Source organism: Colobus angolensis, unplaced genomic scaffold, assembly GCF_000951035.1.
Source record: "Colobus angolensis palliatus isolate OR3802 unplaced genomic scaffold, Cang.pa_1.0 Scaffold11, whole genome shotgun sequence".
Classification (NCBI taxonomy): domain Eukaryota; kingdom Metazoa; phylum Chordata; class Mammalia; order Primates; family Cercopithecidae; genus Colobus; species Colobus angolensis.
This window is the reverse complement of record NW_012112030.1, coordinates 646,377-652,627: the sequence shown is the minus strand read 5'-3', so window position 1 is coordinate 652,627 and position 6,251 is coordinate 646,377.

Genomic DNA, 6,251 nt, shown 5'->3' with positions numbered 1-6,251 from the left:
TTTAACCATTCTGCCAGCTCCACTTAGGGCAGGACAAAGGCCCAGGCACGAGGAAGGGAGTAGCCTTCCTTTTGATTCATCCTGAGGGCCAGTAGCTGCTTTATGGCATGGTTCATTGGCCAGCATTTAGAGTGTGGTGATGGACAGTCGCTTGGGATTTGGAGGGGACACACTTTTTTGTCTCTGCCCACTGAGGATTCTGCTAGAGCCTGCATCTGCTCACAGCATCTTCAGAGGAAGATAGGAGTTGGGGAGGAGGAGGTTGATATGGGAATGGATCAGTCAGTCCAGCGTGATAATTGGATGGAGAAAATGGAGTGGGGCAATGCCAATGCTTTCTCATCCAGAATCTTCCCTGCCCCCAAAAGTAAGGAATCTCAAGGAGGTTCACGGGGTTCAACCGTGTCTTAAAAGTCCTGTGTTTCCTCTTTATTCTCTTTCTGTAAAACCGTATTAGTTAGGATTCTCTAGAGACACAGAACTAACAGGGTGTATGTGTGCGTGTGTGTTAAGATATTTATTATAAGTATAAGGGATTTACTCATGTGGTTATGGAGGTTGAGTAGTCTCCATATCTGCAGCTGGCAAGCTGGACTGTCAGAAGAGCCAATAGTGTAAGTTCCAGTCTGAAAACCTGGTTTCAACACCCAGGAAGAGCCAATGCTTCAGTTTGAGTCCCAAGGCGGGAAAAGGCTGACATCCCAGCTCAAGCATCCAGGCAGGAGGAGGTCCCTCTTCCTCACAGGTGGGTTGGACTTTTTGTTCTATTCAGGCCTTCAGTTGATTGGATGAGGCCTCCCACATTGGGGAGGGCAATCGGCTCTACTCAGTCCACTGTTCAAATGCTCATCTCATCCAGAAACATGCTCATAGTCACACCCAGAATCATGTTTGACCAGATATCTGGGGACCCTGCGGCCCAGGGAGGTTTACCCATAAAATGAACAACCACAGAGAACAACAGACAGGCTTTCTTGACTTGTCTGCCCCTTGTAAGTCCTCATATCTTTGGCTTGCCCAGATCATACTGTCAGCATATCTCCCTTTCCATGAGGTATTTTCCCCTGAGCTCGGGAATGTTGAAGATTGCTGTCAGAAACCAGAAGCTAGTAGGGAGGTAAGAAACAGATTTTCCCTCAAAACTTCCAAAAAGGAACCAACCCTGCACACACCTTGATTTCAGATGTCTGACCTCCAGAGCCGGGAGAAAATAAATTTCTATGGTTTTAAGCCATGTGGCTTGGGGTATTTTGTCTTGGCAGCCCTAGGAAACTGATGTACGTGCTGAGGCAAGACACATATCTCACCTCCCTTCCCCTGGGAATAAGGTTCCCTGTTGCCTACAGGCTTAGGTCCAAACTCCCTGGCAGCCCCACCAGGCAGCCCTATGGGCTGTGCCCTGCACACTTCTCCAGCTCAATCTCCTGTGTCACCTACTGCTGCACAGCCCACAACACACACACAGCTTATTCTGTCATTTGCCTGAAGGTGCCAAATTACCTTGCCCCTTTGCACATGCTCTGCTGAAATTCTCTTCCCGTCCTTGTCCTTATGGAAAATCAACCATGTCCTCTTAGGAGCCTTCCTCAGTCTACCCAGAGCAGAGCCTATTGTTCCATCTCTGTGCTGACTTGTCTTTTCCGTGCTTAAACACTCTTCCGTTATAGCTCTCATTGCACTGAATAGCAACTATATATACCTGTCTTGTTCAATTGCCTGACTTCCCCATAGGCTTTCAACAAACACACACACACACACACACACACACACACACACACACACACACACATATATATTTAATTTCAATATCTTTAGGGGTAGAAGTGGTTTTCTGTTACACAGATGAATTGTGTGGTGGTGAGGTCTGAGATTTTAGTGCACCCGTCACCTGAGTAGCGTACATCCTACTCAACATAGAGTTTTCTATTCCTCCCCCTCCCCGTTCTGAGTCTCCAATGTCCATTATGCCACTCTGTATGCCTTTGCATACCCATAGCTTAGCTTCCACTTATAAGTGAGAACATACGGTATTTGGTTTTCCATTCCTGAGTTACTTCCCTTAGAATAATGGCTTCCGGCTCCATTCAAGTTGCGGCAAAACACATTATTTTAGCTTTTTATGGCTGAGTAGTATGCTATGGTGTATATACTACATTTTTTTTTATCCATTCTTTGGCTGATTGGCACTTAGGTTGGTTCCATATCTAACAAACACCTCTTTACAGGAGGTTGATTGGTTAATTGAGAGTATTAAAATGGAGCCTTATTTATCTCTGAGTCCCCTGAGCCTAGCACAATGCCCACAGTGTAGTAAACGCTCGATAAGAGTTTGTGAAGTGAGTGAGAGTAGGGCCAGCTCTTTGAGGAGCAGCTGTGTTTAGGAGATAAGGAACCAGAGAGGGACAGAGGGAGACAGCTCTTCCCTGAATGTGCTTCTTTGCCTAGGGTCTAGACAGAGTACCTTCTTCCTTCATTGTCCACTTGTTCCCCTGTGTCTGGCACATGGTGGGCATTCAATATAGAATTGGTGTAGGAAAGAAGGAAGGAGCAGTTAGTGGGGAAGTTGCAGTAGCAGGAAAATATCTTGCCATGGATGCCAAAGAAGGAGGAGACAGCTTTACCTAGAGCTTCACCATCCATCCATTATGGGTCCTTAAGACAGATCTGATGATGGACAGATAGGATGAGCATTTAGAATTCTCCCCAGGAGTCTACGAATCTCCAGGGCAGCTGTCTCTGCAGACCCACAGGCTCATTTAAACTTCTCTTAGAAAGAATAGTCATAGAATTACAAAATTTTGGAGTTAAAAGATCCATTCGAGAGTATCTAGGCTCAAGGATTCAAAATTTTAGAATTATAGGGAAGATTGGAGGTTATTTAGTTTCTGCTACATCTGTGTCTTGCTTATGTTAAGGAGGAAGAAACTGTGGCCCAGAAAGGGAAGGTGACTTATTAAAGACCATACAGCTGATTGCCCTTGGTTTCTGTGACCCCATTCTCCTGTGTTATTTTGATATCTGTGTAGCATTGGTGTTTTATCCAAAAGCTGAATAAACTACATCCAAGAGCAAGAATTTTTCACAGATGGCACCATGGTCTTTTCCAGCCTTCATGCACCCTCTTCAGTAGCCTTTAATCTTTTTGTGACCTTAGAACGAACCCAGGGACCATTGTGAGTAATGAACAATTTATAGAAATGGAATGAGCATTGCAAAGGCCTGAGGGGGAGAAGGAAGAGAGAGAGCTCCTTCTTTGGAGCTATGAGAACAAGGTTTGAAGAGGAAGTGCTGGTGCTGAGATGAAGGCTGGCAGTAGGAGACAGTGGGAATGGTGCCTGACAATGACAAGAGGGCAGCTGTACATGTAAGCGGTGGTGGGGGTGTGTGTGCCTTTCCTGGGCTCATTAAGAATGGCCAACAGATTATAAAAAGATGCTCAGCATTGCTCATCATCAGGGAAATGCAAATTAAAACCACAATGAGATATCATCACACCTGTTAGAATCCCTATGATCAAAAAGACAAGAGATGACAAGTGTTGGTGAAGATGTGGAGAAAAGGGAACCCTTGCACCCTGTTGGTGGGAATGTAAGTTGGTTCAGCCATTATGAAAAGCAGTATGGCGGCTCCTCAAAAAATTGAAAATAGAACTGTTGGATGACCCAGGATTCCCATTTCTGGGTATATATCCAAAGGATATGAAATTAGTATGTCAAAGAATTATCTGCACTCCCATGTTCATTGCAGCATTATTCGCAATAACCAAGAAGTGTAATCAACCTAGATGTCCATTAGTGGATGAACGGATAGTGGACGTGTAGATTATCTATACAATGGAATACTGTTGAGCCTTAAAATAAAGGAAATTTTGCCATTCACAACAACACAGATGAACCAGGAGGATACAATGCTAAGTGAAATAAGTCAGGCACAGAAAGATAAATACTGTGTGATCTCACTCATATTTGGAATCTAAAAAAGTCAGACTCGTAGACACAGTAGTAGGATGATGGCAGCGAGGGGCAAGGGGGGAGAGGAAATACAGAGATGTTGGTCAAAAGGTACAGACTTGCAGTTTGTTATAAGATGAATAAATTCTGGAGACCTAATGTACAGTGCATGGGGACTGCAGTTAATCATACTATACTGAACACTTGAAATTTGATAAAAAAAAATTAGATCGTAAGTGTTTTCACTACGAAAAAAATAGTAACTATGTAAGGTAATGGATATGTGAATTAGCTTGATTGTGGTGATGATTTCACGACTTATAGGTATATCAAAACATCGAGGTGTACACCTTAAATATGTACAATTCTTGTTTGTCAATTATACCTCAATAAAGCTGGAAAGGAATAAAACAAAGCGAAAGAATAGCCTGAGTTGCTTAATAGCTGGGAAGCAGGGCAGGCCCCACCTCCAGGCTCCTCTGTCTGCCCCTGGCCTCTGGGAGTGCAGTTGGCTATCAGGAATGTTGCTTGTGGATTTTCCAGCCCATTGGCTTTTACTTCTTTCATTCTCTGGCTTTTGTAGTCTACTTGGTTTGGCTTATGAAACCAAGGAGGCCCATAGGCCTGTGGTGGCCCAGCACTAGGACCAGGACTTGGGAGCAAAATTTAAGGAGGCACCCACTTTTGGGGCCAGCTCTGCACTAGCACAACCCTGAGGGTGGGGGCCATCTTGATTCTTACTCCCTAGGTGGCCCAGGCCCTGCTCAGCACTGCCTGTGTCTGGGTAAGAGTGCCGTGTTCCGTGATTCAGTGTTAGGAAGTACTCTTGCCTGCAGATATAATTTCGCCAGTACCAGTTGTATCACAATAATAGAAATGACATTTGTTCTCTTGTTTGCATTGGAGAAAAACATTTGAGAGGTGGCATTGCATAGTGAGAGTTTGGGCCATAATGCAGAAAGATACCATCCCAAATGCCGTAATCCTGAATGTTGAAATCTGGAAAGATCAAAATCTCAAAAATATAACTCTGTAAAATGTAACCATAAAAATTCTTTAAAAGACATATATTTACATTTTAATGGGGAATTTATTTGAGAAACATAAAAGCATGGCAGAACATTTCATAGACCATTGTATACAATAAAATATGTAATGATAACATACATATTTTTTGCAAGCATAAACTCTCAGGTATACTAATGACAGTTGCATGGATATAATGGCTATAACAGATGAACCATATTCATAAAGAAATTGCTTATATAAATGTGATCCATCTGAAATCCTGTAATGGACAGCCTAAGCCTTTTGACAAGACCCATCAAAAACTGCAATGGGTCATAAACAGCATACGCAGTTGCCCAAAGGGCAGATATCACAAAATGTTCTCTCTCCGAAATGGAGATATACAGAAAGGATATCTCTTCATTTATAGAGGAAATTTCAACATTCTTATGTGTATGCATAATGTTTGCACACAAAGTTAACATTATGATAATGTATTTTCATGGAGTCAAATTTGCCAAAAATGCATAAAACGAATTAGAACTCTCCAAATGTCTTTACACCGTTTATACCTCCAGTGCTGGAAACAATGCGAAAGTGAAATACATAGTGAATGTAAAATGTAACGTAATGTAAGAAGTATGTAAAAAGTGAATGTAAAAAGTAATGCTAACAATTTAAAATAGTGGAGAAAAAAACTACAAAAAGAAAAAAAAATCCCTCCCCCTCAAAGAAAAATTAAATGAAAATTCAACATATGAAAAAGTCTTACAGGGATAGATTATGGCAATTGCACGGAGGTGGTCTGTAAGAGCTCATTGCTTTTCACAATTATTAACTACATTTTGAAGCCTTGCATTGCTTTAATAGTTGCTTTTTATCTTTTATAGCAGGGGTCCCCTTGGGAAATAGGTTCACATTTATTGTCTACATGGTGCTACTCTTTTTGAAATTCTTCTGTGATTCAGTATACACTGACATAAGCATTTTCTATTAAATTTACGCATCTTTTATGCCATGTTTCTGTGTTGTTTTCAGTATGTGGAAATTCATTCTGCATGCACTCCTGTACATACCACAAATATGGCAGAAACAATACTGGTGATGGAACAGCAACAGCCTTGGGTAAGCGACTTCTTATTCTACCATGCATATAATTATTTTCAAACCTGTCAGTAACTTTGCTGGCTTCTGCAGGCAAATGCAGCTTTAATTCATTAAAAGTTCCTGGAATTTCATCAGGCAAACAATGCATTTTTAACTGAAGTTTTTGTCATTGCCTGATCACATAGC